This window comes from Schistocerca cancellata, chromosome 1 (assembly GCF_023864275.1).
Source record: "Schistocerca cancellata isolate TAMUIC-IGC-003103 chromosome 1, iqSchCanc2.1, whole genome shotgun sequence".
Taxonomy (NCBI): Eukaryota; Metazoa; Arthropoda; class Insecta; order Orthoptera; family Acrididae; genus Schistocerca; species Schistocerca cancellata.
The window spans coordinates 1195083982-1195099327 of record NC_064626.1 but is presented as its reverse complement, the minus strand read 5'-3'; positions in this window follow the sequence as shown (position 1 = coordinate 1195099327).

Below are 15346 nucleotides of genomic sequence, written 5' to 3'. Positions count from 1 at the left end.
ACAGCTGTGTTGTGTGGGTTGCATGCGAATCAGGCTAAATGCAAGTCAGGTCGTTCGGATACTTTTGAGCATGACTGTACATCATAGATATGAAACATTGTTTCAGTCAAAAGTAAACCACCGAGCTCCTTAGTAACACGGGTAACAGCCGTCTTCACCCGGGGCTGGTCATGACATTGTAAGAGCTCCACAAACCCCACACATAGGTGTGCTGCTGCTGCTCCTATTTCCTCCAGGTCACGTTTGACACTATACTATTAAGTTGTTAGTCTGGCTGTTTCTGCTCCTCGTACTGGAAGTACCTGACAGTCTCCGTCAAAGTTTCTGCTGGAAGCTTCTCTGTTCTCTGTCACCTGGTAAGCTTGGCATTAGGTTTCACGATGCTTGCGACCTGATATTCTGCACATTGCTTATCCTGTAGCAACTGGCTTACATCTCTCCCTTTTTTTTTTTTTTTTTTTTTGTTCTACGATTTCCTTATATCATCTACCAAATTTACAACTCCATGGAAGTACCTCATATGACACTTTACTGGTTTCCCCGCTACAATCACCCAGCGAAACACCAGTTGAAAGTCCTGATATGTTTCTCCCATAGTAACTAACCTTTGACAACATCCATATTTGTCACACGTGACGCTACTTTTACAGTAAATTAAGGAACACTATAAGACACTTAATCGTAGTAAAGTAGTAATTTCTGGAAACTTTATCTTCTGGCGAGCTAACTACTTTCATTGTAAACAAAAACATCAAGTGTATAGCACAGGTGTGATGATCAACACTCATTTTAAGAATATTACGAAATGTACCACAGCAATTTATTTACAATATGTGTACTGTGTGGATTTAAGAACATATAACTCGAACTAGAAAATCACATGGATCACAACGAAACAAATCGCCATCTACTTGAACGTATTGTGGAGCAAGCAACGTGCTGTTGGTCGAAACATCTGTGGAACGTAAAATATTAGCCATCTGAAGATGGGCATGGTAGCCCGAAACCTGTTATGGAACTACAATTAAACACTTAAAAAGTATTTGTGGCTGTTTGCGTCATTCACCGATTACAAATGAATGTTTTCTCAGGCTTAATATTGAACGATAGTATTGAGCGGATATCACGTTTTGTCATATTGCCAGCAGGCGACGAATTTATGAAGATGCTCTCACTGACACAACGACGTTAGTGATAATAAAAGCTCTTAATACACGCATTCTAGCGATTTATCTAACAGTAATAGATAAATGTGAAGGATTAAGTGTAAACAGAAAAATAATGTGATATAATTTAACTGTGTAATTAGCGATAAATCAGTGGAATGATTCACACCTTCGGGTATATACGAGATTTTGTCAATAGTGATTTAAGACGAGACGACGATATAAAAGTATGTGCGGGGAAGGCAAGTACCAGACTGAATTTTAACGGGAGAATACAAAGAAACGTAATTTACATACGAAAGATGTCGCTTAGAAGACGATTTTTCGACCAATCCGTGTATTATTCGCCAGTCTGGAAAGTTACCGACATCGATTAACAAAAGAAGTAGAAAAGAATCAAAGAAGAGCTGCACGATTAGGCGCAAGTTTAAGTCAGACTGATGTGTCACAGAAATGCAGAAAATCTGCAGTGCGAAACCCACCATTCACAATGAAGGGAGTGACTTGACACTCCCTGCAAGTTATACCTCGGGTAATGAGCACTGTGCAAAATTATAGAAATTCGAAATTAGTGAGAAGATTATGGACGTTCTTCCCACGTACTATCTGTGCTGATGTGGAAAGTTGGGCAGGCGGAAGTGGGTGATAGGCAGGGGCATGATACTGGTACACGATGCGATGGAAGTCCAACAACAAATTGCTCGGATAATAATGGATACAAGAAAAAGGCGTAGTCTTCCGCTCCTACTTTTCGATCTAAATATAGAAGAATCAGTTATGGAAATAAAGGTAAGTTGCAAAAGTGGGATTAAAGTTCAGGGTGAAAGGATGTCACTGCCAAGAGTCACAAATGTCACTGCTATCATCACTGAAAGTCAGAATAAATTACAGGTCAATTTGAACAGAATGAACCGTCTAATGCGTACAGAGTATGGATGGAAGGTGAACCGAAAGAAGACTGCAATAATGAGGAGTACCAGAAATGAGACTAGCGATCAACCTAACATCGAAATTGGTGACGGTAAGCATATGAAGTTAAAGCATTCTGCTACCTTGGCAGCAAAATAAAAGATGACGGATGAAGCAAGAAATATATAAAAGGTGAAGAGGGCATTTCTGGCCAGATAATGACTACTAGTATCAAACATCGGCCTTTATTTGAGGAAGACGTTTTTGAGAACGTACGTTTGGAGCACTGCGTTGTAAGCAGGTGAAGCAGGAACTGCGGGAAAACTGGGAAGGACGCATTTGAAATGAGACAGTATAGAAGGTTGCTGAAAATTAAGTGTACTGATAAGATAAGAAGTTAGGTATCCGCATGATCAGTGAGGAGAGGAGTATATTGAAAACATTCACGAGAAAAGGCGACAGGATGACAGAAGATGTGTTGACAGATCAAGAAACAACTCCTCTTTTAACTGGGAGAACTGGAAAGGGTAAAGACTGTAAGGAAAGACGATGCTTGGAATATTTCCCAGTCGGCCGCTGTGGTCGAGCGGTGCTGGGCGCTTCAGTTCAGAACCACGCTGCTGCTACGGTCGCAGGTTCGAATCCTGCCTCGGGCATGGATGTGTGTGATGTCCTTAGGTTGGTTAGGTTTAAGCAGTTCTAAGTCTAGGGGGACTGATGACCTCAGATGTTAAATCCCATAGTGCTCAGAGCCATTTGAACCACTTGAATATCTCCCACAAATAGTTCAGGACGTTGCGTGCAAGTGCGACTCAGTGATACAGAAGTTGACCGAGGAGAGAAAAACATGATGAGCTGCATCAAATCGTTAGAAAAAAAAGGAAAAAATATATGTACCCTCTACTACACACTGTACGGTAGCTTATAGAATGCAGAGGGCACCTTCGTATATAAATCAAACAATGGCTAATTGTAAATACTGTTAGTTAATTAGTTAGTTAATTACTCGTTTCATAGATCGTGTGAATGACTCTTTTATCGAAAGGATGTGGAACTAGTCAGTATACTTGATTAGTGTTAACATTAATGAAAACATATCTTTTTAGTTCCGCTCATGCTACTACACTTAAAATCAGTTTTAATTTATTTTATATTTTACATGCTACTAATTTTCAAATAGAAATTTGTCCAAGAAATTCCAGGATTTGTCCAGGAGAAACGATTTTAGGTTAAATTTGAAATTTGCCTTGCAAGGTGTTATACATTTTGTATTATCGGGCAAGTGATCAAACAGTTTTTGCAGCAGCATATTGAACTCCTTTGTAAGCTACGGACTGCTTTAATAGCGGGTAACGAAGCTCACTTCTTCCTCTACTGTCGTAGGTATGAACCCCACTGTTCATCTCAAATTGTGATGGATTATTTATGACACATTTTACTAGCGAATATACCTATTCTGATGCCGCAGTTAAAATTCCCAACTCTTTGAAGAGGTACCTACACGTCGTCCGTGGATGAAAACAGTGTATGATTCTTACTGTTCGCTTTCGTGCAATCAGTACCTCCTCTCTAAGTGACGAGTTACCTCAAAAAATTATTCCATGTGGGGTTGTTAGATTCCCCATCGGGCACCTCCCCAGGTGGCGTATAGGGGAATGCTTCCCAGATATGGCTGGTACTGGGGAATGAAATGCCCAGTGTGGAACAAATACCAAGTTAGGCCTAAACCTGTTAGTGTCTGTTCTGGCATCCAGCGTCTGTTCACCAAGCTGGTGTGGCCGCTACAAATATGTCCTGACCTCAACAATCAAGTCTTTAATATTAGTGATCCAGGAGATCACAACCCCCTTCATGATGCAACAAAAGGAAAAATATCCATTACCCAGGCCCCAGGAAACACACTGGAATTTCCTGGTCGTCTTATTCTGGGGACCAGGAACATCATGAGATGGAGAAGGACCGGAGCTTCTCGAAACCTTTTCGCAAACACTATACTGGCACGCTCAACACAAATACGCTGGCCAAGACTCAGACAACTTACGGATGTTTTGGAAAAATTTCATATCAAAATCCTCGCAATACAAGAGACCCGTTTCACAGACGAAAAACACTTCAACACAGAAAACTACAGGCTATACAAAGAAAGACCTACTGTCAGAAGATGAACACCGACAATGTTTAGCACAGTATTTGCGATTCACAAATTAGTCATAGACAACATCCAAGATTTCAGTTTAGTATCAGAAAGAATCGACAGAATAACTTTCAAATTAGGAAACAGAAGCTACAAAATCTTCATTGCGCATGACCGACAAACGATCATAACAGAAAGAAATCACAAGAAGTCGAACACTTTCGGGAAGATATGGAAGAAACACCGAACAAAATACCGGGAGGACATATTAAAATTGTATTAGGAGATTTCAGTGCACAACTAGGCAAGGAGAAGAAGTACAAGCAAATCACAGGCCCATAAACAGCATACAAACGTACCAACGAGAATGGGAACATCTCATACTTTAGCGTAAAATTTTAGCTTCAAAATTATCTCATCGCAATTTCAAAAGCCTAAACGAAAACTCACAACACAGAATATACCCAAACCGTACGGGGAGAACTTCAGACAGATCACATAGGATCACAAGCAAAAAGAAAAGCGAAATTCTCAATCTAAGACCACTCAAAGATTTCTTGGAGCCCGACCATCACTTGCTACAAGTAAAAATTAGGCCAATCACAAGAAACAGAAAGACAACACAGAGAAAAAATATATAAGACAGGATGCAGAATACTTGAAGATAAACAAAGACAAAATTATTGAAGAAGTTAATCAAAGTTCTACGAAAACTGGACAGACCTCGCGAAAGTAATTCAGAATGCAATGCGTTGGGTCAATCTCCCAAGAAACGAAATCATAGATGCTGGAAGCAGCTTATGATCAGGCCATTGAACGTAGAATACAGGCCTGGAAGAAGTTTAGTGGCAACAGAACAAAAGAGACAAGGCAAGATTTCCACAAAGTCCAGAAACAATCCTAGAAAGATGTTAGAAGAGAGAAAGGGACACAAGACAAAAACAGACTACAGGAAATCGCCGAAGATTTCAAGAGAAATAAAATGCCTGGCATTTGCAGATGACCTGGCAATACTCAGCACCAATAGACAAGCAGCACAAGAAGCAGTGGAATATTTACATAAATCCTCCACGAAGACAGGTCTACAGATATCGTATTTGAAGACGCAATACATTGAAAGAAAGATCAACAACCAAGTCATGTACACAACATACGGAAAGGTTAACAGAGCGGAAAAATTCAAATATCTTGGGAAATACAGGGTGTTACAAAAAGGTACGGCCATACTTTCAGGAAACATTCCTCACACACAAATAAAGAAAATATGTTATGTGGACATGTGTCCAGAAACGCTTACTTTCCATGTTAGAGCTCATTTTATTACTTCTCTTCAAATCACATTAATCATGGAATGGAAACACACAGCAACAGAACGTACCAGCGTGACTTCAAGCACTTTGTTACAGGAAATGTTCAAAATGTCCTCCGTTAGCGAGGATACATGCATCCACCCTCCGTCCCATGGAATCCCTGATGCGCTGATGCAGCCCTGGAGAATGGCGTATTGTATCACAGCCGTCCACAATACGAGCACGAAGAGTCTCTACATTTGGTACCGGGGTTGCGTAGACAAGAGCTTTCAAATGCCCCCATAAATGAAAGTCAAGAGGGTTGAGGTCAGGAGAGCGTGGAGGCCATGGAATTGGTCCGCCTCTACCAATCCATCGGTCACCGAATCTGTTGTTCGGAAGCGTACGAACACTTCGACTGAAATGTGTAGGAGCTCCATCGTGCATGAACCACATGTTGTGTCGTACTTGTAAAGGCACATGTTCTAGCAGCACAGGTAGAGTATCCCGAATGAAATCTTGATGACGTGCTCCATTGAGCGTAGGTGGAAGAACATGGGGCCCAATCGAGACATCACCAACAATGCCTGCCCAAACGTTCACAGAAAATCTGTGTTGATGACGTGATTGCACAATTTCGTGCGGATTCTCGTCAGCCCACACATGTTGATTGTGAAAATTTACAATTTGATCACGTTGGAATGAAGTCTCATCCGTAAAGAGAACATTTGCACTGAAACGAGGATTGACACATTGTTGGATGAACCATTCGCAGAAGTGTACCCGTGGAGGCCAATCAGCTGCTGATAGTCCCTGCACACGCTGTACATGGTACGGAAACAACTGGTTCTCCCATAGCACTCTCCATACACCGTGGTCAACGTTACCTTGTACAGCAGCAACTTCTCTGACGCTGACACTAGGGTTATCGTCAACTTCACGAAAAACTGCCTCGTCCATTGCAGGTGTCCTCGTCGTTCTACGTCTACCCCAGTCGCGAGTCATAGGCTGCAATGTTCCATGCTCCGTAAGAGCCGATCAATTGCTTCGAACGTCTTCCTGTCGGGACACCTTCGTTCTGGCATCTGCTTTACCGACGATCAACTTTATATGATCATTCTATTTTAAATCACTCCTAATGCCTACTCCCAGATAATTTATGGAATTAACTGCTTCCAGTTGCTGACCTGCTATATTGTAGCTAAATGATGTGGGATCTTTCTTTCTATGTATTCGCATCACATTACACTTGTCTACATTGAGATTCAATTGCCATTCCCTGCACCATGCGTCAATTCGCTGCAGATCCTCCTGCATTTCAGTACAATTTTCCATTGTTACAGCCTCTCGATATACCACAGCATCATCTGCAATAAGCATCAGTGAACTTCCGATGTCATCCACAAGGTCATTTATGTATACTGTGAATAGCAACGGTTCTACGACACGCCCCTGCGGCACACCTGAAATCACTCTTACTTCGGAAGACTTCTCTCCATTGAGAATGACATGCTGCGTTCTGTTATCTAGGAACTCTTCAATCCAATCATACAACTGGTCTGATAGTCCATATGCTCTTACTTTGTTCATTAAACGACTGTGGGGAATTGTATCGAACGCCTTGCGGAAGTCAAGAAACACGGCATCTACCTGGGAACCCGTGTCTATGGCCCTCTGAGTCTCGTGGACAAATAGCGCGAGCTGGGTTTCACACGACCGTCTTTTTCTAAACCCATGCTGATTCCTACAGAGTAGATTTCTAGTTTCCAGAAAGTCATTATACTCGAACATAATACGTGTTCCAAAATTCTACAACTGATGGACGTTAGAGATATAGGTCTATAGTTCTGCACATCTGCTCGATGTCCCTTCTTGAAATCGGGGATGACCTGTGCCCTTTTCCAATCCTTTGGAACGCTACGCTCTACTAGAGACCTACGGTACACCGCTGCAAGAAGGGTGGCAAGGTCCTTCGCGTACTCTGTGTAAAATCGAACTGGTATCCCATCAGGTCCAGCAGCCTTTCCTCTTTTGAGCGATTTTAATTGTTTCTCTATCCCTCTGTCGTCTATTTCGATATCTACCATTTTGTCATTTGCGACAGTCTAGAGAAGGAACTACAGTGCAGTCTTCCTCTGTGAAGCAGCTTTGGAAAAAGACATTTAGTATTTCGGCCTTTAGTCTGTCATCCTCTGCTTCATTACCATTTTGGTCACAGAGTGTCTGGACATTTTGTTTTGAACCACCTACCGCTTTGACATAAGACCAAAGCTTCTTAGGATTTTCTGCCAAGTCAGTACATAGAACCTTACTTTCGAATTCATTGAACGCCTCTCGCTTGGCCCTCCTCACATTACATTTCGCTTTGCGTAATTTTTGTTTGTCTGCAAGGCGTTGGCTATGTTTATGTTTGCTGTGAAGTTCCCCTTGCTTCCGCAGCAGTTTTCTAACTCGGTTGTTGTACCACGGTGGCTCTCTTCCATCTCTTATGATCTTGCTTATCACATACTCATCTAATGCATATTGTACGATGGTTTTGAACTTTGTCCACTGATCCTCAACACTATCTGTACTTGAGACAAAACTTTTGTGTTGAGTCATCAGGTACTGCTTTTTGTCACTTTTGCTGAACAGAAAAATCTTCCTACCTTTTTTTAATATTTCTATTTACGGCTGAAACCATCGACGCAGTAACCGCTTTATGATCGCTGATTCCCTGTTCTGCGCTAACTGTTTCAAATAGTTCGGGTCTGTTTGTCACCAGAAGGTCTAATACGTTATCGCCACGAGTGGGTTCTCTGTTTAATTGCTCAAGGTAGCTTTCAGATAAAGCACTTCAAAAATTCCACTGGATGCTTTGTCCCTGTATTGATGTATACAAATTATTACACATAAATAGTAGTTTATAAAAATGGTATACAGACAGTACATCTAGCAAGTGAAGTGACAAGCTTGTGAGTCGAGAGAGGGCAAACTGCATTATATATCAATTGATATGTATCGATCAGTCTTATGATCTTATGAAGCTGTCATAATGACTTTGGACCTTCTACAAAGTCTGTATCAGTATTAGTCTGCATCTGTTCCAGTGTCCGTGTCTATATCGGAACTTGGATCCTGCCATATGTCTTGTAGTGGTATTGTTTCTATCTGTGTTCTTGTTCTGGCAGTAGGATGTTGATTTTTTATCTGTTTCATGTAGTGTTCTTCACTCTATATCAGCCAGATTATTTAGAGAATTTCATTTATCTGGAACACGGAGAATCGTGCTGACATGGTCGTCTCTCACAGCAGGTGTTGTGTGGTAAAGTAAATTACACCTTAGTACAACATGTTCATGTGTTCCTGGCCTTCCACATGTAAATATCTCGGTTTGCCTTAGTCCGAGCCTTGTCACAGCACGACTAGGATCAACATGTTTTAATTATGTCTATTTTCCATTTGCGTACATGTTGTTTGGTTTTTATGTTCTCCCCTGTTATTTGGAACACTGCTTCTATTTCACCTTGCTTCAACCAATAAAGGTAGCTCTACAACGAATAGTGAGGTTTTCTATTGGACATGTTCCTAAGGCCCTGCACAGGTGTTGTACGCTCGCGACATCCTAAGTAGCACACTTATTTGTCCTCATCTGACTATTGGTTTGTTGGTCGCTAGGCATAGGCGATGTGCTCAGGCCCTAGCAGCGAAGCACGCAACGGATTCAGATAATGGTGTATGATAAATCCGCATCGTCAGTAGTGTTAGTCGGAACAGTACTGAATTTAAATAGTTCAAATGGCTCTGAGCACTATGGGACTTAACTTCTGAGGTCATCAGTCCCCTAGAACTTAGAACTACTTAACTACTTAAACCTAACTAACCTAAGGACATCACACATATCCACACCCGAGGCAGGATTCGAACCTGTGACTGTAGTAGTCGCGCGGTTCCAGACTGTAGCGCCTAGAACCGCTCGACCACACCGGCCGGCTACTAAATTTAATCTGGCAACTTTATGCACGATTCTAGCAGTTTTCAAATGGCTCTGAGCACTATGGGACTAAACTTCTGAGGTCATTAGTCCCCTACAATTTAGAACTACATAAACCTAACGAACCTAAGGACATCACACACATCCATGCCCGAGGCAGGATTCGAACGTGTGACCGTAGCGGTCGCGTGGTTCCAGACTGTAGCGCCTAGAACCGCTCGGCCACTCCGGCCGGCCTATCAGTTTTTTCTACAGTCGGTTTTATGTGTTCATTGAAGGAGAGTTGTTCATCTAGATAAACTCCTAAGTATCTTGTATCCTGCTTCCTTTGTATATCGATGTTATTCAGTTTTATATTTGGAGTCCCCTGTAGCACGCCCTTAAGCAGTAAGTAAACTGTTTTGTTTCCAGCTGTTTTCAATTTAGTGCGAGATGAAAGAGGAACGCAGACAGCAGTGTCTCGCATGGTGCACGACATTCCGGTAGTGTCAGTGTAGGGTGAGGTATGTGTCGCCAAGAAGACCCTCGAACTCCTTCAAACATTACAACGGGAGGTCTTGGAACATCCTCGTTACAGCCCCGATATCTGCCCATCTGACTCGCATATCTTCAGCACCCTAAAACAATCTCTGCAAAGCCAGTCACCCGTGACAAGAAAGTGCAGGACACTGTAGAGAACTGGATCCGTCAGCAATCCAGTAGTTTCTACACTAAAGCTACCCACTCTCTTCCTACGTATATTTGTATGAACGTCAACGGCAGTTATGCATGGGGTAATTCAAAATTCCTATTACAGTCTTGGCGGTTGTAGAGGGGACTTAGTAGAAGAAGTTTTAATAAGGAAACCATGCCCGGATATGAACCGTTTGGATATAAAATAAGTTTGAAAATCGTACCACTTTTCGATCTCCCGCTTCACGGTTGCCCACAGTGGAGGCAATGAGTTCTGACCTGTGTGCTGTACGAACACGTGTTTCGTTACTCGTCCTCGGGTTCTCTTCTACGTGACGAAGAGCGTCCTCTTCAATGCCGAGAACGCAGCATTCCTGGCAGGCCTGTTGATATTTTTAAAAATATCGGTAATTCGATATATCCGTATTTGAAAAATATCGTTACCTACCGTCGATGTATCGGAAACGCTGTAGTTATATCAGTACGTCGAGGGAAGAAATATCGACGTACCGACCTATAAACGTATCGGCTGCACATTGTAAATATACTGTCGGCTTTGGAGATGTATATTTAAGTAATGATTTATTGTTAGATATTCCGTACATCAACAATCTAGCTCCTTACTTACCCCCTTACAGCAAGAATTGAAAGGAAAACGATGTACGTTCACGCTTGGCGATAGCCACTTTGCTAACAATGATAACTACAGGTAAGTCGTACAATAAAAGGTGTCCGACGTGATCGTCGTTCGGTTTCGTCGCATATCGAATTTTTACGGAAGCTTCCCTGTTTTTTCATTCCTGCAAACGCCAGAGACCTATCAGCTATAGTGTCAAAATTGCGTGGTAAAGTTAACCGCTGCAGTTTCTTTTGGTAGCGCCGAGTGCCGATTACGTCAGCATTTCCCCTCACCCCCTCACACGTCTCCGCCCACCCCAAAGACCAGTCTTGTCATTTACATTTTTGTTCATAATTTTCAGCGACTGTCTTTGAAGAATGATGATGTGAAGAAAGAGCACACCGGTTGCGTTAAAAATTGTCTTTTAACACAACAGGTGTGCTACTTCATTACATCGGAAATCTTGTTATTTTCATTCACACTGCTACCCCCCTCCTTCCCACCAGTGCAATCTCACTTTTTCTCTATGACAGGTACACTTGCTTCACACAGTCAAAGAGAAAGGACCTAATGAAAGCCCAAAAAGTAGTAAGACTCTTACACACATAATTTATGTTCTATTAAAATTTCAAAAGAATAGTTTCAAATATTTACCGGAAATTGCGAAAAAAATACTCTTTAATATAAAATAAAAACCTCGGCTCTTGACAATGCCGTTCGGATATCGATATGTGCGAGATAAAAATGTCACGGATGTGTAAAAAAAAAATAAAAAGTATCGATATATCGATATTTTATCAACAGCCCTAGTCATGGAGCACCACAGCCAGCCTCCCTAGTTTCGCACAAACCAATTTCTCGTAGGAGTCGTTGTAGTCGGACGAAGATGCTATGTGAAGTTATAATTACAACAGAGGTTGACGGCAGCGTCCTTCTCTCAGTTTGCGTGCGTACCGTAAAGTGGGAGAATTGAAAGCGACCCGATCTTCAAACCAATTTTATATCCAAACGGTACCTTTCCGGGCATGGGTTCCTCATCAGAACTTCGTCTACCAAGTCCCCCCTACAACCCCTAAAAGTCTGTAAGAGGAGTTTTGAATCAGCTGCACTGTTCCTCATGACCTTAAATTATCACATTTTTCTTAAAATTTCCTTACATATAACTATAGTCTCCTTCTAATTTGGGCATACCTTATGCTTACACAATAACGTGGAGGGCATGCGATTACTACGAATAATTCGGCACTGTGCAACGGTGTCGTCTCACTTGGTGAAAGCCACGTCGCATTTCATTTTATAGTTAAATGTACACAAAAATTAATAGACTTACTGCTTCTCTGTTACATGGTAGTGACCTTCCCCTGCCTGCACCACTTTCCAGCTGAAACATTTGCTGTAGATTAAGCGCGGTCGAAGGGGAAGGAGAATCTTTCAGATAAACTGTTACTTGCATTGCGATAGCACGAGGCTGTTATAATTAGGCCAGCAAGTCCGATAGTCATAATCCATAGCATATGAACATTCCATTTTGCTATCTCTGTGACATCAGACCAACGTATCTATCCTGTATTTAATACTCGCTTCCTGAGAGGCCAACTAATTTGCGAACCTTTAATAAGTTGCCCAAAGTTATGTACAAAAAATACAGTCAACCATACGGTCCACTAAAACAATGCTCAGCCAACTGAAATGTTACATCCTATCACAGAAAACTTCATTTCGTCACGCGTACTTATTTTTTTATTTTTTATTATTATTTATTTATTTTTTTTTTTGAGGAGAGGGGGGTTATCAATCTTCAAACTTGTTTGATGTGGTCCGCTATCATTTCCTGCGCCAATCTCAGCACTTCAGATGAACACTGACAACCAATGAACACATTAACCGGATTTCATATTCCTGTCTCTGTCTTCCCCTGCAACTGTCACCCTCTGCGGCTTCATCTGGTAACGTAGAAGTTATTCCCAGAAGTCTTAACTCATGCCCAATGATCCTGTCCCGTCTCTCAGATAATTTATTCCGCATATTCCCTTCTTCTCCGATTCTGCGTCGAATTTGCTCATTTTCGATCTTATTAGTTCATAATATTTAAAACAAAAACACTTAAAACGTTCTACAAAATTATATTTATTTAAAGGAAATGTATTCGCCGTTACGAATAGGAACCGCCATCGGCTGTAAGTCAGAATGACGAAAGTGAAAATTTGTACCAGGCCGGGACTTGAAACCAGGTTTCCCGCTTTACGCGAGCGGTCGCCGTAACCGCTTCGGCCATCCGTGCACGAATCACGGCTTGACCCCCAACTTCCATAATTATCTCATCGTCCTTGTGTCACAACCTGCACTCGTTCGTTACGTACATTCCCGCCCAGAAATGACCTATTTATTGAGACTCGAGGGTCTGTTGTTGTTGTTGCGGTCTTCAGTCCTGAGACTGGTTTGATGCAGCTCTCCATGCTACTCTATCCTGTGCAAGCTTCTTCATCTCCCAGTACCAACTGCAACCTACATCCTTCTGAATCTGCTTAGTGTATTCATCTCTTGGTCTCCCCCTACGATTTTTACCCTCCACGCTGCCCTCCAATACTAAATTGGTGATCCCTTAATGCCTCAGAACATGTCTTACCAACCGATCCCTTCTTCTAGTCAAGTTGTGCCACAAACTTCTCTTCTCCCCAATCCTATTCAATACTTCCTCATTACTTATGTGATCTACCCATCTAATCTTCAGCATTCTTCTGTAGCACCACATTTCGAAAGCTTCTATTCTCTTCTTGTCCAAACTATGTTCCGTCCATGTTTCACTTCCATACATGGCTACACTCCATACAAATACTTTCAGAAATGACTTCCTGACACTTAAATCTATACTCGATGTTAACAAATTTCTCTTCTTCAGAAACGCTTTCCTTGCCATTGCCAGTCTACATTTTATATCCTCTCTACTTCGACCATCATCAGTTATTTTGCTCCCCAAATAGCAAAACTCCTTTACTACTTTAAGTGTCTCATTTCCTAATCTAATACCCTCAACATCACCCGACTTAATTCGACTACATTCCATTATCCTCGTTTTGCTTTTGTTGATGTTCATCTTATATCCTCCCTTCAAGACACTATCCATTCCGTTCAACTGCTCTTCCAAGTCCTTTGCTGTCTCTGACAGAATTACAATGTCATCGGCGAACCTCAAAGTTTTTATTTCTTCTCCATGGATTTTAATACCTACTCCGAATTTTTCTTTTGTTTCCTTTACTGCTTGCTCAATATACAGATTGAATAACATCGGGGAGAGGCTACAACCCTGTCTTACTCCCTTCCCAACCACTGCTTCCCTTTCATGTCCCTCGACTCTTATAACTGCAATCTGGTTTCTGTACAAATTGTAAATAGCCTTTCGCTCCCTGTATTTTATCCCTGCCACCTTTAGAATTTGAAAGAGAGTATTCCAGTCAACATTGTCAAAAGCTTTCTCTAAGTCTACGAATGCTAGAAACGTAGGTTTGCCTTTCCTTAATCTTTGTTCTAAGATAAGTCGTAAGGTCAGTATTGCCTCACGTGTTCCAGTATTTCTACGGAATCTTCCCCGAGGTCGGCTTCTACTAGTTTTTCCATCCGTCTGTAAAGAATTCGCGTTAGTATTTTGCAGCTGTGGCGTATTAAACTGATTGTTCGGTAATTTTCACATCTGTCAACACCTGCTTTCTTTGGGATTGGAATTATTGTATTCTTCTTGAAGTCTGAGGGTATTTCGCCTGTTTCATACATCTTGCTCACCAGATGGTAGAGTTTTGTCAGGACTGGCTCTCCCCAGGCCGTCAGTAGTTCCAATGGAATGTTGTCTACTCCGGGGGCCTTGTTTCGACTCAGGTCTTTCAGTGCTCTGTCAAACTCTTCACGCAGTATCGTATCTCCCATTTCATCTTCATCTACATCCTCTTCCATTTCCATAATATTGAGGGTCTGTTATTGGCGACTAAATACGATGTAGAAGTTTCTGAGTTATTGGGAAACACGATGCAGTGTTCATAGGCATTACACATCGTGCACTGATAGCCGTAAAGCGTGGAATCCGGGCTCGACTCCCTATCTGGTACAAATTTTCACTGTCGTCACTCTAATATACAGCCGAAGGTGGCTCCCAACCGCAACTGCAAATACTTTTCCCGTATTTCCTCGGAAATGCATTTTTTTTTTTTAAATAGACAGTAAAATTTCACAATCTACATCATGTGAATGGTTTTCTGCCAAAAATTGTTCAGCAAAGGTTGAATCTTTCTTCCTTAACCTCCAGCTTCTCTCATGTTCACATAGCCTAATCCCCACAGCTGATTATCTTTTATCAGAGAACCGTCCATATGATGTAAAATTTGAAACTGCACATAGTGTTTAAAAAAAAAATCGGAAATATGACCCTACTAGAAATATTGCAAATCAACAATGCCAGCCTAGTATTAAATTTCCAATATTCCCTTTGTTAAGTTTTCGTTAAAAATACTAGATTCAAAGTGTAAATTCGCCTTATTTCTCATCTGTTGTTAGATACACCTCTACATAAATAAACTTTGTTTTTCATCTTTTTTA